General features: G+C 40.0%; 2 long non-coding RNA genes across 4 annotated transcripts; one reads left to right on the forward strand and one right to left on the reverse strand.

The window, feature by feature from the left end:
* Nucleotides 1–331: 331 nt before the first annotated feature.
* Nucleotides 332–26999, reverse strand: LOC117196747 (uncharacterized). 3 transcript variants are annotated; one of them, XR_004477078.2, is made up of 6 exons: nt 25081–26999; nt 22544–23382; nt 21071–21111; nt 18826–19091; nt 9396–12775; nt 332–1577 (listed from the first exon to the last, which is right to left on the reverse strand). It is a non-coding gene; the product is annotated as an uncharacterized LOC117196747 (long non-coding RNA). The 3 variants fall into 3 exon arrangements; XR_004477077.2 differs by lacking the exon at nt 332–1577 and having other exon boundaries at nt 8769–12775; XR_004477079.2 differs by lacking the exons at nt 332–1577; nt 18826–19091 and having other exon boundaries at nt 8769–12775.
* LOC125964289 (uncharacterized) lies at nt 18390–20511 on the forward strand. The gene is made up of 2 exons (XR_007477190.1): nt 18390–18708; nt 19016–20511. It is a non-coding gene; the product is annotated as an uncharacterized LOC125964289 (long non-coding RNA).
* Nucleotides 27000–27219: the final 220 nt, after the last annotated feature.

Genomic DNA, 27219 nt, shown 5'->3' on the forward strand with positions numbered 1-27219 from the left:
GTATGCAAACAATGCTGCTAGTGACCATTTTGGGGCCACTAACCTTCACATATTTTTCCAGCTGTGGCCCCTTCAATGCCTCCGCAATGACAGGACAACATCCAGGCTTCCTAACAGGTGCCCCTGGTTGTCCTGTTATTCTTCTATCCTGCACACGCTGGATTTATACCACACTCTTCTTTTCAAATGTGCGTCAGCTGTGTTTTCTCATTCAATTTTCATTACAATCCTTGAGAAATAAAGACAGTTATTGCCTCTTTGCTGATGAGGAAAGCTCTTGCAGGTTTTTTTTTAAATTTTTATTGGAGTATAGTTGATTTACAATGTTGTGTTAGTTTCAGGGATATAGCAAAGTGAATCAGTTATACATATACATATATTCACTCTTTTTTTTAGATTCTTTTCCCATACAGGCCATTACAGAGTATTGAGTAGAATTCCCTGTGCTATACAGTAGGTCCTTATTAGTTATCTATTTTATATATAGTAGTGTGTATATGTCAATCCCAATCTGCCTATTTATCCCTTCCCTGCCTTTTCCCCTGGTAACCATAAGTTTGTTTTCTACATCTGTGACTCTATTTCTGTTTTGTAAATAAGTTCATTTGTACCCTTTTTATAGATTTCACATGTAAGCGATATCATATGATATTTGTCTTTCTTTGCCTGACTTACTTTACTCAGTATGACAATCTTTAGGTCTCTTGCATTGCTATACACTAACAACAAAAGATTAGAAAGAGAAATTAAGGAAACAATCCCACTGACCATCATGACAAAAAGAATAAAATACCTAGGAATAAAGCTACCTAAGGAGGTAAAATACCTGTACTCAGAAAACTATAAAATACTGATGAAAAAAATCAAAAATGGCAGATTTTGATGGAGCTAGGATGAGGCTCCGGGGCTCCAAACTATGAATGAATTTTTCTCTATTTCCACCAAGTTGCCTCATCTGCACTGCCAAATCTCAATCCATGCATGCCATTTTAAGTATTATTCTAACAACACTGTAGACTTTCAACTCATTCTCCTCTAGTGCTATTTCTCAGTACCCTATTCTTTTCTTCCATAAAATGAAAAATTGAATATAGATATTCAAATGGAATGTGTGTAATGTTTATTTCCCCAGCCAGGGTATAATCTCTGTGAGGGCAAAGGGGCAAGGACCGTGTGCACCGCCCCCCCATACACGTTTAGCACCTGGCATATAGGAGGCACACAATAGACATTTGTTGAATGAATGAACGATGGAACATCAGCTACTGTCTCAGGTGGGACTCTCTCAGTTGCAGGTCCCTCATTTAAACTGGCTTGAACAGAGAAGGAATTTGTTGAGTATCTAGGAAGTTCAGGAATCAGCTGGCTTCAATCATAGCTCCATTGAGGTTAGATTAAATTTCTTCTCTTCTTTCTTTCTTCTTCTCTTCCTCCCCTCCCCTATCTTGCTGTTCTCCTCTCCTTCCCCTCCTCTCCTGGCTCCTGTGTCTCTGTCATCCTCTCCCTCTGCAGCTGGGCCTCCTCCATCTCCTCTGTGCATGGTGAAGTTGGCAGCTGATAGCTCTGGGACCTCTGGCCTAATTTGACATCCGGGGAGAAAGAAAACATGTCAACCTCAGCATCATATCTCAATTTCAGGAAATGAAAATTTTAGGACTGGCCAGATCTGTGTCACGTGTGGGAGTGGGATACAGTCACTACTGGCAGCCCCTCTAAAATCACGTGGAAGGGGGAGTGGTGTTTTCCCAGAGCAAGGGATGCTGGGCAGATGGAAACATATGTCCTTCAAAAACTGTCACAAGAATTTTATCAAGTAGTAAAGGAGAGGCTGCTGTTACTATCAAGAGACTTTCTGCCTCTCAAATCTAAACTCTGTGCATGGAGCTAAATTATGACGTTTTGAACTATTTGATTCAGATCATAATTTTTTAAAAGATGGATTAAACTTTATGCTTTGAGTCCCAAGGTGTTAATAAGTCAAGGAGAATAATAAAGACAAGCCCACCTACAACCTTCATATCTATCTGTTCAGCAAAACAGAGGGCTGTAAAACAACTTTTTCTGTTTGTTTTTTATTTTGGCTTCCAGCCAAATAAGAACTCTAGAAATTTGTTTGTAGATAAATTGTGTTTCAGTGTCTGAGAGGAAACGTGCTGCTTGGTAACGACCACAGGATGCAGATCCTCATTTCATAAAGAAAAATGTGCAGGCAACATGCTCATTTTTCTCTGCATATAGAAAAACACAGAACGCTCATCTGGCACATGACCGCTCAAGCACTGAGAGTACTGATATTTCTGTAGTCTTGATTCTTACAGGGAGAAGGAGGTTTTAGTTTTGAGCATTTGTTGCTTTGCCCAGGGCCCTGTGTTCAAAAGTTGTCTTCTGGGAAAGAAGTAATGATCAGAATTTAAGAAAAACAAACAAACAAACCTTTCCTTATCAGTTTCTACCATTTAGTACTTTGCTTTTGTGCCCTTTCCATATTGGCATGGAGCGCCTGAGTGTGCAACGGTTTTATAAATGAATGAGAATGAGTGTGACAAGTCCCTATTCAGATGTCCAGTAATGTAGGATCAGAGACTTAAAAGCTGTTTATAATACAGGAAGTATTAAACTAGTTCTTTTTGTATCACAGCTTTTTAATTTTATAAACTGGGTCTTAAGGAGTGAAGTTTTCAGCTTTTTAAAGTTATAAATATATGATTAATAAGAAAAACACTGAAGGAAATGAAAACAACCCCACATCCTGTACTTCCTGACATCCTCTTTTTGATTTTGTGAAGTTTCCTGTCATTAATTTTCAGCGTATTTATTTTCAAGGAAGTTCCTTTAGCAAGAAGATTGAGACCAGCACCCTGTCCCTCCCGACACACACACACACACACACAAACACACACACACACACACACACACATGCACCTCGGAGAGTTAGAAATGTGTATGGCAGTATTCTTCCACAATTCAAGCATAAAGGCCATGACATACATCCTTAGTTATACACACGGGTGATTGGGGAGCAGTGGAGAGAACCCCCAACACTAAAGAGAAAGCAAGAAGTATCATATTCTAGATTTCTGCATTTCTTATAGTAAAGGAGCTATGAGATAAAAATTTCATGATTATCATTAGTTATTATTGTTAATAATATCATTTCTTAAGCTACCATTTACTGAGCTTTTGCTAGGTATCATTACAGTGATAAGTGCTTCACACACACACACACACACACCCCTGCATACTACAAATTTACCATGTGCCCGTGATTCTAAATATCAGAGTTTATGCTGTGGATTAAAGCTGTGTTTTTGGTGGTCATGATCTGCTAGAGAATCATGAAATTAATTTAATGGGTAGAGATAAGAACAATCATAACATCCTTGTGAAGGGATTATATTATCCCCAATTTACAGATGAGAAATTCCAGACCTTAGGAGGTTAAGTAACTCACCCAAGTTCACAGAGTTAGTAAGAAATAAATATGCATTTGGAGCCTTTCAGTCTCCAAAGCCTTGTCTTAACTATTAAGGCTACATTACATCGTTTAACAATTCTGGATGTATCACATTATAAATATAACTATATACGGAAGAAAACCTATTTCCTAACATATTCTATAAGGGAGAGCTTAAGGCTTGTGGATAATTAACCAGCATGCATTGTTTTGAATATAAGCTTAAAAATCAAATGTGTGTGTGTATTAATTAGAGTTGTGGGAAAAAATTCATAGAACTCAGTACCATATCAAAATTCATGAGTGATTTGTTAAGCAAAGAGAGTTTTTTACTTTTAAAAATTCATAATCACATTTTATGTTTACATAGCACTTTATAAACAAGGCTTTCCTGGATATCATGAGATCCTCAAGCATTCTATGGACTCTATATGTGCGGCCTTTGTACGTACAGGCTGTTAAGAGTGGTTACAGCTGATAACGACTAGTTATCAACAGGAAAGCCAACATAGTTTGGACACAATCCAACAGTATAAAAATGGTGCTTACAGATAATCTTCCTTTATCAAATTCCCAGCTCTTAAAGAAGTAGCAATGCCAACAAATTAATGAACAAACAGATGTATTTAATAGGCCCTAAGAAGTTACACATAAAAATGCAATCAGTAAGTTGACGCTGGAACACCAACAGCTTTTGAAGAAAACATCTCTACCTTTTGGAAATAACTATGATGGTATTTGTTAAATACATTTGTCATTTCAGAAAGAGCTCCCCAAATTACTAGGATCACATCAGTTGTCAGCGTTTGTATACCGTCTTACTCACTTTTTGCTTTTTTAGGAAAAAAAATATTACAGAAGCTCACATAAACAGAATCCTTTCCAATTTGTGTTGGCTGCCATTTTATTCAAGTTTGAGTAAGACCTTAACTACCCTCAAAGACTTCCTTGCGAGATTGTCATATTGCCCATCAATTTCTGCTGTGGGTTAAGGCAGTGTTTTTGGTAGTTACAACCCACCCATGAAATCAATTTACTGAGTAGAGACAAGCAACTTTTAAAAATGAAACAAGAGAATAGAAAATGTCAGAATGCATCACAGGTAGTTAAGGTAAGTAAGGAGCAGTGGAGGAAATTACTGGGAGGTGAGGGGTGTTGATAGCCAAAGTACAAGGAGGAAAAGGAGCAAAACTCCACCTGCTCCAGAGTTATACCTAGTGGTATTCTACTCTTTGATCCTGGACTAATGAGATTAATACATACCTATGTGTACCACTAGTGGGAAGAAGGGCAAAAGGGAGAAAAACAGAGAGAAGAGTGGGATAATGTGAGTCAAAACAAAAGTTGGGGTTCATATGTGAAAAGGAGAGAGGGAAAGAAGAAGAGAGAGCAAAAAACTAAGAGATGCATAGGATGAAGTTTGGCAGATAGATCACTCTGTGTTCAAAGGATGCCTTCAGCTGCAGTAACATAAGCTTGACTTGAATGGCTTAAACAGCAAAGAAGTATATTGATTGGTCTACTGGCTCAGTGACGTCATAAGGACCATCCACAGCTTTGACCTCAATTTTGTTCCTCTTGTGGATGTAGGATGACTATCCTACTGGGCCTATGTGCTTTCTTATTTCCATCCAAGGATGAAAAGGATGGATTCCTATGGTTCACTGAATAGCAAGGGATAACTTCTCAGAATCTTCCAGCGCCTGTAGGTGTAAACTTCTGCTTACACCTTATTGGCCAGAATTGAATTACATGTCCACTCCTGATTGGTTGACTGACAGAGGGTTGGCATTACTCAGACCAATCAGACTTCTCTCTGGAGCTGGGATCAATCTCTTCCAGACACATGGCTGGATGAGAGGAAAGCAAAATTGAGGTTCTTTTGGGAAGAAGGGAAAGACATTTTGCTGAGTAGGCAATCAACAAAGTTCACTACATACGAGAACTTTTTAAAAACTTTGGTAACCTATCCTAATAGTTCTAGTAGATTTAATATTTAACATTTCTATCATTAAATCAGTTTCGTCTTTAGAGACCGATTACATCATTTTCCTTCACATAGAAGAATGCCGTTAAGAGGCATTTAAATAAAAGGAAAGAAATCAAGTACAGAGTGCTTCTATTTTCCATATATTTGACAACAAACAGAAATCTCAAATTTTACTCAAAAATAATATGCTGTATTCACTTCCAAAAAGACAATGCACAATGTTTGACTTCTCTTGGAACAAACGTCAGGAGAGAGAACCACTAGCCATTGTGCAGAGCTTACTTCTCTCTCCGATTCCCTCCCCCACTCAGAAGTTAGACTTCAGCATTATCCTCGTGTGCACTTGCCAACTTTCTGCATCATGACACAAAGACATTGCTGGTTAGGATCATTCTAGCCTAAAGAAAGGCAAGCACAAAGCTAGCCAGGCTTAGATGAAATGCACACTGTTTGCTGAATGGCTGTGGTGTTTTGAGGGCTCCCTTCATGAAAGACTAGCATAAAGTCAACAGCCCACAGTTGCTCAAATCTGGGCTTTGGTTTCATTGCCACCACCCGCCACTTCCCCACCCAGGAGAATTACAGCTAAGCGGTGTTTTAACTACGTCCCCAGGGGAGTGTTGAGTAAGAAGTAATGCATGCTAGGTTACCAATAAATCATTTCTGGAAAAAAGGACATTTCAGGAAAATTAAACAAAGTGTAGAAAAGCCTTAGCTTGCAATCTGTTGCTGCAGAGTTTGAAGGATGACTTTCCTCCCTGCTTAGACAAACACCAAGCAGGAAGCGAAGCGCTGAACAGGAAAAAAAAAGTTCTGTCCCGAGCCATAGAAGAGAATGGCTAATGATGACTGTCATTGTGATTTCATTGCCCATTTAAACAAAACGAAGGCAGCTAGTTCTTTAACTCTTTCCAATTGAACTTCTGATTATTTTCAGAAGTTCTGCAGTGGAGACCTGACAACTCAAGAAATCCAACCAGCCTGGAACATGGGTTTTCAAAGTTACTTCAAAGCCCAGCTAAATACCCAAATAGTTTAACCAGCTTCCCCTTGTGCCCTGGCTACAATGTGCAGGTAAATTTCTCTCCCTGGGATATCTACTTGCGGTAGGGTTCATGGGCACTCAATGTGCATATCTCATTCACCCAGATTTGTAAATACTTTGCAACGTTTGAAAACCAACCATTCTTCTGTGCACTTTGTGACTTTCTATTAGGCGAACTTTGCTAGTATCCTCCTGCCTTACTTTTCCTCTGCTGCACAACTCCAATGCTTAGTTGTCTATTAAATGCCACTGTAGCACCATCCCACAATGTCAGTCCAGATTTATTAGCTGAGCTCGCTGTCGGCTGGCTCCGTAGCAACCAGCTGTAAATATTACAGGACTTTCCCCATGAGTCCATACTAAACAAAAGCACATGATCTCTTCTTTCTATTTTAATATTGGTCTACCTCAAGAGGAGCTGGGCAGAAGGTAGAAAATATTTTTCAGCTGGGAACAGAAATAACCAGGTCAAATGCTAGCCCTTATTTCTCTAGATGCCCTACTGATTGCCGTCTCACTCTAATGAATGATTCATGCCATTCACTTTGAATCCATCATTTATGTTATCTGAATTTCTATCCTGTGCTTCCTAAAATTGACATTGCTAGGATGAATAAATTCTTATCATAGGTGGGTATTCAGTGAGCCAGTTAACATATTTGACTAAATAATTTCTTTTATAAGACGGTTTCAAAATAATATTTTAAAATTTCAAAAGCTCCTTGGGACATTAACTAGCATTTTGAAGAAAGCCTATGGCACTGATTTTCATTCTCTTCTGGGAGTCCTTCCAGCTCTAAAATGCTATGAATTTATGAATATATGCTACTGTATTCTCAGTAGGAGATTCTGGATTATTATTTTTCATGAAGGTTGAAGAAATTAGGTAGAAATTGACTAGGCAATGCAAATCAATGCATAAAGCAATAGAACAGCATGATTCTATCATTATGTAATAATGCACAAAATAGGTACTCCACAACTATTTCTTGAGTCTTGTCAACTTTACATTTTTCAATTACCAATTTAGTAATTATACAAACTATATGTAGTGGTATTTTCAAATTGATGGCTCATTTTATGGAAATATATTTTATGGCTTATATAATAACTGTAACATGTTTAGAAGGGAATTTATTTCCTTCGTGCTTTGGTCAGATGAGATCTGTCGTTCTTATCATCCTACACAGGGTCTCCTTATTTAATTATGTATGTGTATGGCTTTAGAGTGGATTACTAGAGTGCTAGTTTTCCTTCCGTTATACAGAATTCCGATCTTAGAAGAGTGAAAACCATAAAATTCCTCTTCAGGAGTATTCAAAACCAGACAAACAGAAAAGAAAAATAACTTTGCCCCATTTGACCTTAACTATGATAGTTGGGTTCAATGTCTTCTCTGCTGAGGTCCAGGCCCTTGAATATTTGGATCTAGGACAGGTGATGCACTTTGTTCCACAGGAGACAAAAGGGCACCCTTACCCCTCTTGACTTTACAGGCATTGCCTCATATCCTTCTTAATAACCTTGCCAACTTACCCCCTCAATTCTCTAACCACCTTCTAAAGCTTGTCACCTGGTTCACATTTCAGACTCCTGGCTTCCAGTAACCTTCTGGGTCATTCCAGGTGCATTCAGCCTGGTGTCTCCCTGGACACCCATCATCATCATCATCATCTTCATCACGATAATATCTCACACTGATGACCATGTGCCAGCTAAGCCATATGCTTTACGTGGATTATCTCGTTTAAATCTTAAGACAACCCTATGAGACAAGTACTGTTATTCTGTGCTCAGGTTATTAAGAAAGCACATAGCAAATAAGTAGTAAAGGCAGGACTTGAATCTAGGCAGTGTCTTAACTGCTCTTCTCCACCTCCTCCCAACTCTTGCCCAAATGGGGAATTGAATACGAGCCACTTGGGTAAGAGCCAGACTTCCTAACCATATGGCGAGGTTGCCAATCTGCGGGAGGATATAGGTCCAGCTGCACAGAATGATTCTGCCTTCCAACAGTCTTCTCTTAATTCTTAGTAGCAAGAGGCTTTATTCATTTCTTTTGTGTTCAAAATTAGCCTTTTACTTTTTATCCACACAATATGCCACGGATAGCCCAGATTGCATTCATTATGAGCTATCATGTCCCTTGTCACTTGTTTACAAGGGCTTTGGCTTGGCCTTAGCTTTTAGGTGAAGTCATCTTAGAAAAACTCAAGAGCCACAGAACTAGGGTTTAAAAAAATGACAAACATCACAAGCATTCATTTTATACTCCCACAACCTTTATTTTCCAATATTTGTTAGTTGAAAACAAGAACAGTTAGACTTCTTAGAAAATAGCAGATCTGTAGAAATACTCACAACTACCTATAAACACGGGCCAAATATACTCACTCCTACATCCTTACTCTACACAAACCAGATAATAGTAAAAAGACTTGGAAAGTGCTTTTTATCTGTAGTTACACTATAAAAACATAATTATAGAAATGGAAGAAAGATGTGAATGGCAAATACTTGCTTACTTTTTTTTTTAGCATATAAATCAAAAACATAAAAAGACTAAAGTAGGGATTCACATAAGAACTTCATGGTGACTTTTAACGGGTGACATTTTTCAGTAAACATCTCAGTCAGTCTGAACAGTGATATTACAGAGCAAGAGAAGGTCCCTCTGAGGAACTATCTTGCCCCCTGGAGAAAATAAAGGCAAGAGAAGACTTCTACTCAGGATTGTCAGGGTGCAGGGCAAAAATATTGTTCGGTAAGAGAATGGCCCTCTCATTTGATGAGAATAATAAGAAACACAACACCAGCCTTAGGTTGGTAGGAAATGAAATATCTAGCTCCTGAAATGCCGCTGTGAGTTCTGAGTGACAGAAACAGGAAGGAAGAGTGAGCAATACCTCCGTCTGTGTTGCATTTGGCCTGTTAGGAAACCACACGACGGGGCACGTGATAAACTCCATCTCTGTTCTCGCCTCAACCTTCTCCTCTTGGAATCTGAAACAACATTGGATTTTGATCAAATGAGCAGGGTGGCTGATAATGAATGATGATTACCCACCCGAACACAAGGTTCTGGATGGTGGGGGTCTGGTCTGTTTTGTAAGTAGCTGTGCTATGAGCACCTGGAACATAGTTGGTGCTCAGTGAATATTTGTTGAATGAATAAATGTACATCTCAGACCTCAATCATTTGACAGCAACCTGAGAAATATTTTGGGCTTTTTTGCTCTCCACCTAAGTAGTGATGACCAAAAATAAAATTTAAAAAAAAAAAACAAACAAAAGAAGCAGAAGAGGTCATTGATCATCTGCCATGGCAGCTGAGTTATTTTGTCATATTCAGTTTGAATTTGTGTCTTCCTTGCAGAAAAGATGCCGGAATATTACAAAGGAGTAATTGTGTGTTTTTGTATAAGTGCGTGCACTCATGTGTGTGTATGTGATCACTCATAGTGATGAAGGTATATCAAATCATAGAAATATAGCCATATCTATCTATGGTTGAGTTTAGTTAACTCTTCATCAACCCTCCCGAACTGAAAGTCTTTCCTAATTCTCCTGATTTAGCAGTAATTACTTATATAAGAAGCGAAGTTGAGTCATGAACAAAACAGCCCGTCCCTACTAATAATGCCACTGAGTGATAATAAGAGGAAGGTAATCTGGGAAGGTCACTCCTCCACTCCAGAGGTCTCATGACATCTAAATTGGGAGTTGGTGGCCATATAAACAAATTCAAATTACCTTCCAGCAAAAACCTCAAACTACTTGTTTGAGATGGTTTCGGCGAGAAGACGTGAATCCAGATCAAACTCTAAAGCCCCAGAAGTACTGAAATAGCTGAAACAGAGATGTAGTTATTACAGGAAGCTTAGGACGGTTCAAAGGAGGTTAAAAAAAGCAAAAGAAAGAAGAGGAAAAGCTACAGCAAGAGAAGCTGGTGGCATTGCCCATCCCTAGTGGAAATGTTGCTGATGTCCTCTGAAGAGGAAGGGGAAGGAGTTAGAGGTGCAAAACAACCTAGACGGGGGGCAAAACAGGAAACAGGAGTGTTGATGAAAATGAACTGTGAATCGGGAAGGGAGCAAAGCCTCAAAGTCACAGGGCTGTTAAAGACACCGGAAGAGTAGTTAGGGACTGTGAGGGAACTATGGATTAAATAACACATTGACAAACAGATAATGAAGTCTCAAGTTTCCTACTGAAACGACCTGGAAACAGACTTAATCCTGTTATAGTCATTCCAGGGGTGTCCCATTGTGCTAGATTTCCATAGGATCAGATATTGCTGGAACTAAATGGACCTTCAAATTAGGAGAATTCTTTTGTTGTTGATACATAAAGATATCTCATAATAGTATCACTTAATAGTAATAGGTAATATTTAGGACATTGACCATGCTGACCTAAATAAAGAGGTAAACTGAGGCAAGCTCAAAAAAAAAGAGTTTATTCAGGAGTAGTCAGAGGAATTGCAATTCAAGACAAGCAAACTGTAGCAAGCTATAGGCGAGTCTGTTGAGGGTCTGGCGTAGGTTGTATTTATGGGCAGGGGATGTAAAGAGGGGAGAGTTCAGTTATAGTCAGTCAGAATCAAAAACAAACAGAAACCAGACTTGAAAACTTCTCGAGCAGACACCGTCAGTCCAGTCACACATACAAAGCTCAGGTCAGCCCAGTTTGTTAGATCAACCTGACCTGGGTCATCTTCTATTCATACCTGTAGCAGAATTTCCTGAGATTGATAACAGACAACCTCTGATCAACCAAACACCCACCCCACCCCCACCATCTGAGAAAATTCTGACACTATCAGTTTTCTGTAAGTCAGGCATTTGTGGGAAATCGGTCTCTTAGTCCCTAAATTTTGTCTTCCTGAGGGCAAATGCGTGAGATTCTTCATTTTATATCCTTCCTTTCTATTTTAGATTGAAATTCTTTCACACCCACTATATGGGTAATATCATTTACTTCTCCCAAATCTTAGACAGTATGTACTATTACCACCCAAAGTTTTTAGACGAAGTCTCTGAGGTTGCATGATTTGTTAAGGGTCAAGTGGCCAGTACAGAATAATTTTCAAGGCATGAATTTCCCACTCTGGACTCCAGAGCCTATGTTCTAGCTACCATTCCATTTTGCCTCCCAAGTTATAGTGCCGTTTGATCAATATATGATTTTCTACTGAATATAACAGAGCTGCCTTTGGTTCATTTCTATTTATATTTGCTCTGTTTATCAGAATTGCTGTTACTTTCCTTTGCCAACCTTTAGAGGGAGAGACAATGAACAGTAAAATGCCCAGAATTAAGGAATAACCCAAGGAAGAAAAAAAGGAGTCCTAGAGACAGTAAGATCTAGAGCGGTAGAACACTGTAGCCAGCTAGGATATTACAGATTATAGAGTTCTGTTCCCTCATTAGTGTGAGTAACTTTCTGACCCCTCAATTAAAAGTCTTGCTAAAACCGTCTTAGTAAGTGACAAAAATTCTTTGACCAAATAGGGGATGATAAGTACTTATTTTTCTTACATGTATTTAATAGTATTGCAATACTTTGGTGGGGGGATTACTATGTTAACAATCCAATGTAATTATTATTGTTATTCATAAAATAACAACAGTTTGATGTGGTTAAGTGATTTGTCCAAGGTCACATAACGTAGTAGATTTTTCAAATTTCTCCAAACCTTATTTCATCCAGGAATTATACTATTGCCAGCAAGGCCCAAATGGCCTTGAAATTAAGCTTATGTCATATAGTGATAGTTGTTTTGAAAGAAATAAAAACTTTGCTTCGAAATTCAGAGCTTATGTTTCTCATCTGGCTGCCATCCCAGGACTGTGACCCTCAGAGAGCACTTCCCCAAACAACAGGGACAGTCTGGGACGCTCCACTGCTCTTTCATAACCCGGTTGGTTTGCCATGCTCCTTGGGTTAGGAAATGAGCTCCTCAGGCACTGTTGCTCAGAGTTCTTTAAGGTCTTAAGGCAAATTTTAAATAAACAGAAAGTCCCACAGATACACATATGGGTAAGCTCAACACAACACACTAAGGGGATTTTACTCAGAGCACAATCATGTTGCCAGGAATTTGAGGACAGATGTAGAGAGATGCACACGCTATGGCCATGGTAGAAAGACACTCTTCTGTGTTGAAAAACATTCAGAGATGCCTTGTTTTATGCTGGTGCTCATGTCAATATCCTTTTTAGTACAGTTGGCCCTCCGTATTCATGGTTCTGCATCTGCGGATTCAACCATCCAGAGGTGGAAACTATTTGGAAAAAAAAAAAATTCCAGAGAGTAAAATTCCAAAAAGCAAAAGTTGAATTTGCTGCATGCTGGCAACGATTTACTTAGCATTTACATTGTATTAGGTATTATAAGTAATCGAAAGATGATTTAAAGTGTATGGCAGGATGTACATAGGTTATAGGCAACCATGCCATTTTATATGAGGGGCTTGAGCATCCAAGAATTTTGGTATCTGCAGGGGTCCTGAAACCCATCCCCCATGAACACTGCAGATGCTTCTGGGCTAAGGCTGTTGACAGAAAGGGAGCTGGCAGCTTAGTTCCACACAGGATGTGTTTCTAAACTAGACATCTAAGATTTTCTTTGACTTGGATTAATGGGGCTCAAATATAATCATGTGATGAAACACCTGAAAATCATGTTGCTTTTTTAGAATAAAATGAAATACAAATAATTAAGTTAAAAAATGCATATTATTTTTTATCAAGTCAGTTCTATTGTGTACTATTATAAAAAATGGTAATATTATTCAAACCAAAGGAATATGGAACATTTATGGAGGAAAATGTTAAACTGAGGAAATTCTACCCATTGACTTATCTTTTTTTATTAATATTTTGTGTGGAAGAGACTGCTAGTTGCCTACCCTCACATCCAATTTCCCCTTCCTCTTTAACAGAACCACAAGTTTTAGCTGGGCACAGGGTGTCTCTGTGGAAAACTACATTTCCCAGCATCTCTTGTGGCTAAGCGTCGCCACGTGACTATTTTCTGTCAAGGAGAGGAAAGCATCATTACTAGCTGGGAAGTCCAGAAAGGCTGCTCAGCTGGGAGGGGTCGTTTCTGCTTTTCCTTCTTCTTTTGGCCTGCAATGCAGATGTGATAACTGGAACTTTAACAGCCCTGAGACGGCCTTAATAATAAAAGTCATGCTAGGATAATGGAGAAAAAAGATATAACATTCTGCAATGGCCAGAGTTGGATTGTCTTCCTCCAGACTTCTTATATCTGAGAAAAAAATCCTCCCAAATTCTGGCTTGCTTTAGGCACTGGCAGTGTGCTTTATTTTATTTTATTTTAACGTGAAGCAAAACTTAATCCTAACCTATGTATTAGCAATAAAAAATCCCTACCCACAAGTCTAATATTGAATTGTAGAGGTTGAACACCTAAAACTACTGGTAGTCAGTATAACACAAGAGTATAGTTTGAACCACAGGTTTGGTTATTATTGTGTGTTTTCTTAGCAAAACTATAAAGATAATTATTTAAGCTAACTTCTATTTTTAGTTTTGGAAGTCTTGCTTTTGCAAAAAAAAATAAGAAAAGAAAAATGGCACTAGATTTTATTAGTTTCTAGAGTCATTCTCTCGCTCTCTCTCACTAATATCCAACAATGGTATAAGTTTCACCTTCCTCAAGGTACCTATCTTCCTACACATCTATATAATGCTTTCAGTTCATAAAGTATACCCACATAATTATCTCACATGATTCTCATAGTAAATCCATGCAGTAAGCAAGACAAACATAATTATTTCCATTTTTACCAATGTAGCAACTGGATTTTCCTCTTCATTACATCATTTTGAGGTAGATGAGACTATTATTATTATCCTTAATACACATAAAGCAGAATCATGAAATGCTCACATCATCTGACCCAATCCTTTGAAAACAAGTTGGCATCTAATAAATACCTGTTGGATGTCTGGATGTGTGACTGGATGAGTGAGGGAATGAGGAAAATGAGGCCAAGGTCAGTTAAAGGAGGGATGTGTCACAACACTGGAATTAAAATTAGGATTTCCTCACCTCTATTCTAATTTTTTTCTCATTATACTATGTTGCCTCTCCCTAGAAATTCATCTTCCAATTTGCTGAGTCACTCCTTTGGGTGGACTGACAGTGAAAAGCAGTGTTCAGGTGGTCATCAATGGTGAACTTCAGCTGATGCCCCAAAACAACGTAGCCCATACCACAAAACAGTTTGCTTTCACTGGCAGCTCTCCCAATCTTCACATTTTAATGCTGGGCCAACAGCTACTGTCCTTGACAAGTGACAGTGCTGGCAACATAGGATTCCCTTAAACAAGGTCCATTACATGGATAGCCACCATGGAGTTCCATCTCTAGCTTTTCTTGACACCCTTACACAGCTGGTCTCTTTGTTTCACTTGGGAAAATGTTCCAGGAGGCTTTGTGTCGTAGTGGTGGCTGTGGTTTAACTTGAAGCTTTAAAGGTTTGAACGAGAAACACAAGAGCCACAAGGACTTGATCTTTGAGAACATTTGCTTTCTTCTGAAAGAGGTGAGAAATGAGTAAGAGCCAGAAAGACCTGAGACCATCACCCTGATTCACTCCAAGGTATGTGTCTAAAGTGAATGTACATTGTTTTGCAAATAACCGAGATAGAAATATTAAATGATTTCTCCTAAGTCATCTAATTAGTCAACATAGGAGCAATAGATTCTAAATCCTATACTGGGGAGCTAGTTAGAAGAAATTCTCAGCTTTCCACTTACTACCTGTGTGGCTTTGAAGAAATTATTCTCTCTGAACCTCAGTTTTAATATAGTTATAATTGGAATGCTGTTCCTCGACTCTCAGTTGTTGAAGGTCTGAATGAGATATTATAAGGTGCCTAACAATTTAGAAGCCACTCAGTTCCATGTTATTTTCAGTCCTTCCCCTTTGATACTGGTTCCATTTTTAGAAACCGTTGCCACATTCTGTGACCAAGTAGAAATGCTGAAAACCCCCAAATAATCTCTTTTCAAAACCTGCTGACTTGCTTTAGTGTATAGAAATTTAAAAAATTCCATAATGTGTAAAATTTACAAAAATATCTAAGAATAACTAGAAGACACTAGGCCTGGTTCACCTGACCTGGTTCTTTTGTGTACTTTTGGCCCTGATTCTGTAACAGGAATCAGAATATTGAGTGCAGGCATTTTGGTGCCTATCACTTTCTCGTGATCGAGACTCAGAAATCCTTACCTATACTTTTTCATAGTTTGCCTTTACTTTATTCAGCAAGTATTTTTAAAGCTCCAGCTATGTGCCAGGCACTAACTGAAGTGCTAAGGATATAGTGGTGAACAAAACAGATGTTAGTGAGGGGAGACAGACAATAAACCAAATAAGTATGGTCTTTTTGTGAGTGATAAGCATGATGGAGAGAAATAAGGTAGAAAAGGAGATATGGAGCATTGGAACAGGAGTTTTGTAATTAAAATTTAATGATTAGGAAATGTCGCATAAGAAGATAGACCAAAAAAGAAAAAAAAGAAGAAGATAGACCAGTAAAGACTTGAAGGAGGTAAGGAGTGAGCCATGCAGAAATCTGGGAGGAGTATAAAAGGCATGGGAAGTATTTAGACCCTGAAGAAGGAAAGTGCCTGCCTTGTTCCTAGAATAGCAAAAAGGCCAGTGTGGCTACAGCACAGATAACAAAGAGAAAAGAGTGAAACATACAGTGAAATGGGTACGGAGGCAGGGAGGGGGGAAGATTGTGTCTGGCCACTATAAGGACTTTGTCTTTTTTTTTTTTTTTTCCTGCGGTACGCGGGTCTCTCACTGTTGTGGCCTCTCCCTTTGCGGGGCACAGGCTCCGGACGCGCAGGCTCAGCGGCCATGGCTCACGGGCCCAGCCGCTCCGCGGCATGTGGCATCCTCCCCGACCGGGGCACGAACCCGTCTCCCCTGCATCGGCAGGTGGGCTCTCAACCACTGCGCCACCAGGGAAGCCCAGGACTTTGTCTTTTACTCTAAGTGAAATGGAAGCCTTTGGTGGATTTGAGCACAGAGGTCACGTGATCTGATTTATGTTTTAATAGGACCATTCTGACTGTTGTATTGAGAAATAGGCTGAAAAGCAGTGAGACCAGTAAGGAGATTATTGCAATAATTCAGTGAGAAATGATGCAAATATTTGCTGATGGATTGGATGTGGGATGTGAGAGAGAGGCGTGAAAAAGAACTCCAAGGTTTGGGGCACTGAGAAAGAAAAAGGTGGTGTTGCCACTAACATATGTGCAGAAGACTACAGGAAGAACAGGTTTGGGAAAGATCAATAGTTTGGTATTAGACATAGTATTAAGTTTGAGATGATTATTAAACATCTGAATAGAGATGCCAGGTAGGCAGTTGGATTGAGGAGAAATTTGGGCTGGAGAGATAAGTTTGGGTGTTGACAACCTATACATGACATTTACAGAAGAGAATACATATATATTGGGTTGGCTAAAAGTTCGTTTGGTTTTAAGTAAAAATAAAAGACACATTTTTCATTTTCACAAAGAACTTTACTGAACAACATGTTCACTAACCAAACAAAGTTTTTGGTCAACCCAGTATGTGTGGGTAGATGCAGGCAGGTGGGTAAAACAGGGAGATAGAGCATTTAGTCTCATGGCCCAGAGAACCTGCTCCTTCAGATTATTTGGACGTAGGATGCCTGGGAAGAACAGGGAACCTTTGAGTTCAACAGTTTTCAAATCCTTCAAGTGAAAAAAGATGATCAGCTATGGGAAAGCACTGGCTAGATTGGGGTCTGGGGCAGGGCATGAGGAAACTCAAGGGACTATGGTGAAATGTACAAAATAAGGCTACTGAGTGTGGCCGTGGACTCCCTGACCCACCCACGGTGATTCAAAGAGATTTGTTTCATGTTCAAACATGAAATACACTACATTGCTCATACAACATGGTTTATCTGTTTATAACTTTAGAAAACTTTAGAAAACTTTGAGAGTACTCTTTGATTCAATAATTCTACTTCTTGACATGGATCCTAAGGAAATATATTTAATTGTAGTAAAATATTTATATGTACAGATATTCATCACAGTATTACTTCAAAAAAACAAACACAACCCCCCCACAAAAAATAAACAGAAAACCAACTGGAAACAGTCTAAGTGCCCCAATAAGGGGACTGTTTAAATAAATTGTCATTTACTTGTAGGATGAAATATTATACAGCCATTAAAATCAATGTTTATAATGCTTCATAACAGGGGAAATGACTAGAGTGTAATGTTAGATAAAACTTAACTTAAAACTATGTATAGGGCTTCCCTGGTGGCACAGTGGTTGAGAGTCCGCCTGCTGATGCAGCGGACATGGGTTCGTGCCCCAGTCCGGGAGGATCCCGCATGACGCGGAGCGGCTGGGCCCGTGAGCCGTGGCCGCTGGGCCTGCGCATCCGGAGCCTGTGCTCCGCGGCGGGAGAGGCCACAGCAGTGAGAGGCCCGTGTACCGCAAAAAAAAAAAAAACTATGTATATATAATATGATCACAATTTTATATATTCATGTGGGCAGAGAACACTGAATGAAAATAAATATACCCAACGTATGTCAGTGGTGGACTCGTGTTTTTTCCTGTGTTTTAGATTTCTGTTTTTCCAAATTTTCCATCAGGAGTAGCTATTATTTTATAATCATATTTGAAATTTTTGATTGAGAATTCTAAGCAAAGATTAAATTAAGAAATTCCTGAGTTGCCCTCGGTCTTCCTTGAGTTGCTCTGACTGCTGATTCCTCTGTTCATTTCAGTTATAGACAGTGTGAGGTCACCCCAGCATTTGTTCCTAGAACAAGTGGTCAGACATGAGTGATTGGACAAAAGGCCCCAGGGTGTTGAATAAGAGCTGAGCTGGTGGAAAACTTGTGACACGGGTGTGATGGATCCAGGAGTGCTCTCCTTGGAGCTCTGGAGTGTTTCATCAGCCTGGGATTCCACCCATCTGAGCTGGCAATGGGCCCTGTTGTTTCTAGGACACCTAGAATTCATCATTTGTGCCTGGCTCGTTTTATTCACTTATACGTTTGAATTCTTTGTAGTTGAATCATTTCCTGTTTAAATCTCTTCAACTTTTCCTCTTTGACCCAGAACTGACTGCACAATATCTCTGTTCTGCAGTGCATGAAAGATTCTTCACAAAAGTAAGTCATTTGTGGGATGTTAGGCCGTCATGGGAAAAAAAGGCAAAGTAATGGAGAGCTTCAGTTAGCCCATCGGATTTGGGAGTGACCAGTAGTAATCACAGGTGGTGTACCTACCCGAATTGGATTAGTGCACAGCGTTTTCTGTGTTGGTAAATCCATCCAGGTTTTCCCCCGGGGAGCTGGCTTTAATATCCTTCTGCCTCTTTAAGATTGGGAAACCACCCAGGCCTCCCAGGTCTTGGCAAGAGACAGATTGACTTCATGTTGTTGTTACTCAGCATTTTGTTTCTTACTGAAATGCCAGGCTCTGCACGACCGGTTTGTGAAGTCTGAAGATCCTCTGGGCATGCCCAGAAACTTAGCAGCCCAGGAAGAGAAAACTGAAAGGGACACAGTGGAAACAGGAGAGAGGTTCTACAGCTGGGAGCAGCTTGAATCAAGCCCATGTCAACAGCCCATGTCTTCTCTCTTCTCTTGCAATCCTACCGACTCTTACAGGAGCAAATCCAATGCTACCTTCCCAGCCTAATTTAATCTGTTCCTTTGTGTTTCTTAGAACACTTTTGTTTATTTTGTCTTACTTACAAGTCTTTTTTGCATCATACTTATTTAAGTATGTCTTATGTATGTATATTTCCCTATTAGATTGTTAGTGTCCTGGACAATTACAGTGACTCAGTAGAGTGTGCCTCTCTCTTCCTTAGCACACTGCCTTGCACTTTACCAAATTAAAAAAATGCTTGAATTGAATGGAATGAAATCCCCATCTAAGAAATGATTTGACTTAAAACAGATCTGAGAATGCTGACTCATACATATATCCTGCTTTGGTTGGGTGGATCTGAAATCTTGGGTGAACCTCAGTTACTCCTGGGTTTGTTATAGCTTCAGCAAAGGCAATAGCCAGGGTTCATTGACCTTTGTGTCTGTCTTTAAATGATAATGGAATCACATTCATTTTAACAGTTTATATACTAACATTGTAAAGATACTGCAGAGACGACCATGGCCATATTTAATGAAGAAAGGCAAATTCTCGAAGTGTTCATTGTTTTAAAGGAAAATACATACTCAAGGCATAGGGGATTAATTAAACTTATATTGTAGGTAAAAAAGTGGAATGTGATGAATTAAAACGGTAAGGGAGATCTATGTTTCTTAGCATGGAAGAGTTCAGAATGTCCCGCACAGTTAAAAAAAAATGTCTAAAGTAGTACGTTTATTATGATCTCATTTTTTTGGTAAAAACAAAACAAAAGATAACTTTTATGTAAGATATGTGTACACACACTTGGAAAAAAGTTTGAAAAAATAATTTGGAAAATGAGTTCTATAGTTAAAGTGTTCATAACAAGAATTGGGTATAGCACAATTAGCTAATTATGTAGCATAATTTATATGAGCAACTCTTAATGGTAACTAGCACTGGTTGGGAATAGTTTGATGATTAGCATCATCGGAATAGAAGTAAATAAAAAGAAAAAAAGCTAAAAAAAAAAAAAAAAAAAAAGCTGCTGCTTAACCTGGCTGTTATAGACTGGGCTGCGAGCAGAGCTGCACAGCAGCAGTGATAGGGAATCAGAGGGTACTGAGTACAGGGAGTAAAGGGCAAGGAAGGAAGAGTCTGTTTGCTTTTGTACTTTTTGATTCACCTTTTTTTGTTTTTTTTTAAGCTGGCAATAACTAGATACACTTATGGTTATGAAAACACATTTATTATTGAAATGACTGTGGAAAAAACCCCTGTTCTACTGTGAGTCTGAAACTTCTCTGTTCCTATTAAAATATTTTTTAAATCTTGGTTTTAAATTTAAATTTGATTTATTTTTGATAGGAGATACATTAAAACAGGACAAACTCTAAAAGCTACATAATAGTATTTATACAATGAAAAATTTCTCTCCCACTTCTACTCCCCAGCCATCCCTCCCAGGTCCCTTATTACCTCTTTCTTTATATTTTTTGATAATCTGAGATGTCTTAGGACTGCCCCTATTTTGCCAAATTTGAACGATTATGTACTAAGACATTAACTGTAGTTATTTTCAAATGATAGGATTACAAGAAATACTGATCTCTTTATAGCTTTCTGTATAAATTTTTTTCGCATTAAGTAAAAGAATTAATGATAATTTCCAAAACCCATTTTATGGGACTCTGTGATAGCATGCCTAAATTTGCATTGTCATCATTTTTTCATTACTCCATTTCTCTGCTTCAGGTCTTTAGTCTTAGCAATACAGCTAATGCACAGAAATTTCCTCTTAAGATACTTTTTCTTCCTTACTCTTCATTAATCAATACGTTGTGGAAAAAAATACACATCTAAGTAACAATCTGAAGAAAAAAAATTTCTTACCGGAATTTCTGCTGTGGTTTCCGAGGATTAATTGATCCATACTAATTAAATAAAAATAAATATTAATGAATATGCTTCCTTCCCTTAAGATACTTAAAGTCACAGCAACCAAAACAATAACAAATTCTTAGGGGACACTTCGTTTGCTGGGATGATTAGGAAAATATCATATTTATCTTTTAAATGAGATTAAAAAAAATACTTGACAATTAGAGATAGGATAAGTGGTAAACGGCCGCATTTCAATCGTATAAATATGCACTCTGAGCTACTTTGACTATGCCTGGAGTCAAGTGCTTTTCCAGGCCTGTTCCAGATGTGAGAATTTGGGCTATAGGACCGTTTATCCATAAATACAATGTATCTGCCTTGGAGCAGACCACCTCTGACCCAGGAAAATGTCAGCTCTAGTCTGGCTATCTTGCCACCTATACATTCAACCCCAGATTTTATTTATTGTGTCTTTTCTTCTATATTCTCTCCTCCTTCCCTTGCTCTTATTCATCTTATTTTTCTTTTTTTGTTGGAGGCGAATGTAAACCTAGCTTGATAGAGATGAATGAGCATGATATTGCACCCAGGGAGCCAGGATCCTTGTCTAGTTCTCTCCTAAACTAGGTATCTCAGGCAAGTCACTTCAGTATTCTGGTCCTTCATTCCTTCATTCAGCAAGTATTTGCTGAGCTCCTACCATGCAGTAGAGACTGTTCTAGGCGCTAGGATGCAGAGACGGATAAGGTGCACTTTTGGACCATGCACCTGGCCCCTCTGTCTGTACGTCAGGAGGCTGGGTCTTAGGACAGCAGCTGAAGCGGTGAGTGGGCACAAGTCTGTGGCCCTCCCCACACAAGGCAATGTGCTGAGTGTGGGCACCGTGACAACAGAGGAGCCCAGGAGCAGGAAGCATGGAGTGTGGAAGCGAAAGAACGCTCTGTCGGATGGTGTCAGGGAGCCAAAGGTGGCAGCAGTGACTTGGCTCTGTGCCCTTGGACAGGGCAGGCTGCTGCCAGGGCTACCGTGGTTAGGAGGCAAAGCCACTGTGTGAATCTGCGGTGGAGCATCAGGTGGAGTTAGCTCGCCAACGTAGCACGATTTTTTATTACAAACAACCAACTGCCTAAGAATCGCAAGTATTCGGGCTCACCTTAAGCCTTGGGTTGGAGAGACAGTAAGTTTGGAATCCAAGGAGAATCCAGGGAATTTGAAGCAAATCATTTCATAAAATCAAACCCCTAGTTCTGTGGAGGGGTTCTTCTTTCTCTCCCCAGGACCTAGCATTCATTATACCCGACACTGAACGAATATATGAATGAAAACACTTTATGGAACCTAGATGTATATCCTAGGGAGCATCTCCTAGGTGGAAAATTGGGAGAGACTGGTGAGCAAGAGGTGAACATTTTATCTCATAAAATAATAATGACACAGAATGTTGCAATGGAGCGACGAGCCTTAGCAACACTTTTTACTCACCGAGAGGACTGTGAGCCTGGATGGAGTCCAGCTTTGGAGGGGAGGAGGGGAGCTCTGTCCCAGCCCCCTCTCCAGGGCACTCTGAGGAAATGAGTCTCCTACAAGCATGAAAACAGAGGAAGGAGAGATTTAGCACAGCGTGGTGGCTGATGAAGGTGGGCACCAGGCGGGGGGCAGAAGGAGGGCAAGGTTTAAAGTCAGAGATTAGAAGGTAGAGCTTCACTTTCACATTTTTGCGACTTATTCGCTGCCAAGCCAAAGATTTTCTGAGACTCAGCTTCCTTCTTTGTAAATCAGGGATTTACTGCTGCCACCCCGCTGTTCTGAACTTCTTCCTGTTCAGAGAATGTATCGATACTTGCGTTAGAGATTTAGATAGATACATTGGATAGATACATTCTTCTTTTAAAACACAAATACATGCTGGTAGAACCAAGTGTTTCAATCAAGAGAAACACAAAGTATCTTCTCACTCAAACTTGAAGGGGACAGGATGCTGCGTGCTCCTGGAGACAGGGAAGAGTGGTCTCTTATTTGGGTTGCGCTGGATTGACATGTGTTGAGAGTAACGATTCAGGAAGAGACTGGTGGGCAGGTCTGATCGTATAAGTCTCTGGTGCAGATAATGACATGAGGAAACTGGCAAGGGCTTGCTTGAGCACCATTCGGAGAGAAAGCAGGTCACCCGCGGTGGTAGCAGTCCAGCCCTCAGCAGAGAACACTCGGGGCTCCTCTTGGCAAAAGAAAAGCTGAGGGGAGAAAGACCCCAGGTCGGAAGAAAGACAGATGCACCTTTGGATCCTGGCTGTGCTCTGATCGGTGACCCTTGTTTGTTTCATCTGTAAAATAGTGATTATATTTAACTATACGTATTGTTGGGAGGATTAAAATGGAGGATATATGTCAGTTCCTGGCAAGAAGTAAACACTCAGTAAATTATAGACAGTATTATTTATGATGAAGACTTTTATAGGAAGGATAGGGAAATTCATGGCTGCAAGTGAAGTCAGGAAAGGACTCAAAGAGGAGTGGGCTGGGGTCTGAGTTAACAGATGAAATTTCTGACCGGAAAATGTGTTGCATCAACAAGTAACATGGCTTTTTAATAGGTCATCTTAGAGGCTGGGGCATCCGACTTGCCCAAAAGGAGTCCAGCCTGGCTGGGCTGTGGGTAGGAAAGATAATACTGCAGGTACGCCAAGTAGTCTGATTTGTAGGACTCCACTGTACCCTCGGGACAAAAGGGGGGGGTAGGAGAAGCCAGGTTTGCCAGGTCCTGATGACAGAGTCCGGACATGACTAACTGATACCGGAAACACAGTGTCAGAAAATTGATGCCCTACAAAATCAGAGAGGAGATCCGAAAAATTCAAAATCATGGTGATGGAAATAAAAGGATGACCAACAATATAAAGATCAAAATATAACTGCCAGATGAGTGGACCAGACAATAGATACTGTGGAGTTTGGCCGAATTGACCAAAGTCCTAAGAGCATGTGCTCTGGGGTTGGAGTTCTCGAGTGTGCATCCTTGCTCTGTCAGTTACTAATGATGTGAGCTGGAGAAATTTGCACGTCAGCTTCCTCACCTGTAAAGTGTAGGATTTTTGTGGAGGGTGTAGGAGTATTGTGAAGGCTCTGGCACACTGTAAACTCTCAATAAATGTTAACTACAGTTATCCTGCTCTACGCATGGGGGATTGGTTCCAGGACCCACGTGGGTTACCAAAATCTGTGGATGCTCAAGTCCTAAATTCTTGGTAGCTGGGAGTTTTTAGGGCCTGGCCTGGTGAAAAAGTGGGGCTAGAACTAGTCCTAGGATGAGTGTGGATGAGACTAGAAGGGGAGACAATTTGAACCTAGGGACCCTGAGACTCCATGCGGCTGAGAGTTCTGATGGGTGTGGCAGGAGTCTCTGGAGGACTTGCTCTGAGGAGTGGCAGTGAAGTATGTGTAAGAGTGATGGAAAGCAATGATCAGGGAAAGAACACAACAGATGAGCCGAAGAGACAAGAAAGGACTCACCAGAATTTCCTATAGGATGAGTGATTGGAAGGAAAACAAAGAAACTGGAACAAAAGTATCTCAGCCATTGTGTGAAAGGAAACGAAGTAATTCAAACCACAGTCAAAAAAAAAAAGTGCCAACAAGTGGTACTGAAATCAAAACGAAGACAAAATGTGCCCCAGCTCCACCAGAATGGCTAAGATGAAAGAGACTGGTAGTAACAAGCACTGGAACACAAGGAATTGCTGCTGGTAGGTGTGCAAATTGGTACAAATCCTTTGGAAAACTGACGGTACACCCTCAAGCTGAACATACGCATGACCTAGGACTCAGCAACTCTACCCCTAGGTGTCTACCTAACAGAAATGCACATCATTTGGTCACCAAAAGACATTCTTGCTAATAGCAGCACTAATCATAAAAGCCCCCAACTGGGAACCACCCAACTGCCCATCCACTGAGAATGGATGGACACACTTTGGTGTGTCCTCACAGTGGAAGACTGTACAGCAACAAGATGAGGGACTTACCACAACATGGAGAAATCTCATAAAACTGAGCTAAAACAATGGACACAAAGGAGTGCTTAGTGTGTGATTCCACCGGATTCCATTTGTATACAGTTCAGAAACAGGCAACACTAATTTTGATGCTAGAAGTGTCTTGGTCCGTTCCAGCAGCTATAACACAATACTGTAGACTGGCTGGCTTATAAGCAGCAAACATTTATTTCTCACAGTTCTGGAGGCTGGGAAGGGCAAGATCAAGGCACCAGCAGATTCAGTGTCTGGTGAGAGCCCCCTTCCTGGTTCACAGATGGCTGTCTTCTTGCTGTGTCCTCACATGGCAGAAGGGGCAAGGGAGCTCTCTGGGGTCTGCTTTATAAGGGCATTAGTCCCGATCACCTCCAAAGACCCCACTTCCAAAGACCATCACATGGGGGACTGGATTTCAACCTATGAATTTGGAGGGGGACACAAACATTGAGTCAGTAGCAGAAGTTAAGATATGGTTATTCCTGAGGGTGGGCTATTGATCTGAGACAGGCACAGGCTGGGGAGAGGGACTGGTCTTTGGAGGAGCTGAGGGTGTTCAGTTTCTTAATTTAGGTCATGACTCCATGAGTATGTTCAATTTGTAAACATTTAACGAAGTATATACTTATGATTTATATATACAAGGTATATATAAGTACTTAATCTGTCAATAAAAATTTAAAATAGTTGCCCAAATTAGACATTAATAAAAACAATCTTGAAAACTCTTTGTCTACTTGCAGGTGTAGCTGCTTATGTCAGCTTTATGTTGGTACAGACCATGATTTTGAACCTCATTTTCCATATTTATAAAGAGTGGATAATAGTACCCGCTTCACAGTAGGTAATATTGGTGAAAGAGCTTTGAAAATGGTGAACTCTCATACAAATTGCTAGGGGGAGAATGCTTTGTCCACACTCCCTATGTTTCCTTTCTGTTAGCACAAGAGCCCTGGTCTGCCTTGCCCACCGCTTACTCCACCCAGGAGGGTGAAACTGATTGGTAAGTTTGGCAAGTATGATACATCCCTCTTCAGTCTTTCCCTCTTGGAAAACCCCCTGTCTAGTGCAAATGGTTATTGAAGTTCAGGGAGTTTGAGTGCATTCTCCAAATTTAGGCAGATGATAAGTGACAGGGATAGAATTTGAATTCAGGTCTCCGATTACAAAGACCATGCTTTTAAACATTCTGCTGTATTGCCTGCCTAATAAGTAATGTACTAAATATAAAATAGATGCTGAGTTGTATGGTACAGCTGAGAATACAACAGGAATTCAAGGAAGGAGTGTTCTCTATTGGGATCGGTTGAGGATGGCTACACAAGAGACTATAGGGTCAACTCCTGCTAAATTCTCTCTGTGTAAACCTCAGGAGCCAGTGCAGCTGGAATTAGCACTAACGTCCTTCCAGGGCATACGAGAAGAGGGGGTCTGTTGTTGGCAAAAACAGCCAGGAGTTTTTCACCACAGTGCCCCTTGGCTGGGCCCCAGCACTTACCCAGTTTCTGCCTTGGTTTAGCTACAGTTTGTCATTTACCTCTGTTGGTGTTTGCCTTCGAGTTCTTCTGAGACTTACCTCACAGCCATTCTAAGGTATGAAATGGGACAGGAGGCTTATTTTCAAGCACCTGAAGTCTGAGAATATGCAGAGGGTATGTTAAGAGCATTTTATAAAGGAAGTTTATTTCTTTTTCTGAGGCACAATTTATATTCAATACGCAGCATTGATCTCGGATATTTAGTTAGATGGGTTTTGACAACTTTATACCCATGCAGCCACTACTCAAAATGAGATATAAAACATTTTTATCACCCCAGAATCATATAGTATGCTAATGTGTGTGTGTGTCTGGCTTTTTCAAGCAACAGTGTTTTTGAGATTCATCCATGTCATTGCATTTATCAATAATCTATTTCTTCTTCTTGCCAAGTAGTATTCCATTGTATAGATACACCACAATTGTTTATCCATTCTCCTGTTGGTAGACATCTAGGGTTCTTCTAGCTTTTGGCTATTATGAGGAAGGCTGCTATGAACATTTTTATGAAAGTCTTTGTGTGAACGTATATTTTCACTGCCCTACGGTAAAATACCTAGGAATGGACTTGTTGGGTCGCGGAATAGATGTGCGT

Source organism: Orcinus orca, chromosome 4 (genome assembly GCF_937001465.1).
Source record: "Orcinus orca chromosome 4, mOrcOrc1.1, whole genome shotgun sequence".
Classification (NCBI taxonomy): Eukaryota; Metazoa; Chordata; class Mammalia; order Artiodactyla; family Delphinidae; genus Orcinus; species Orcinus orca.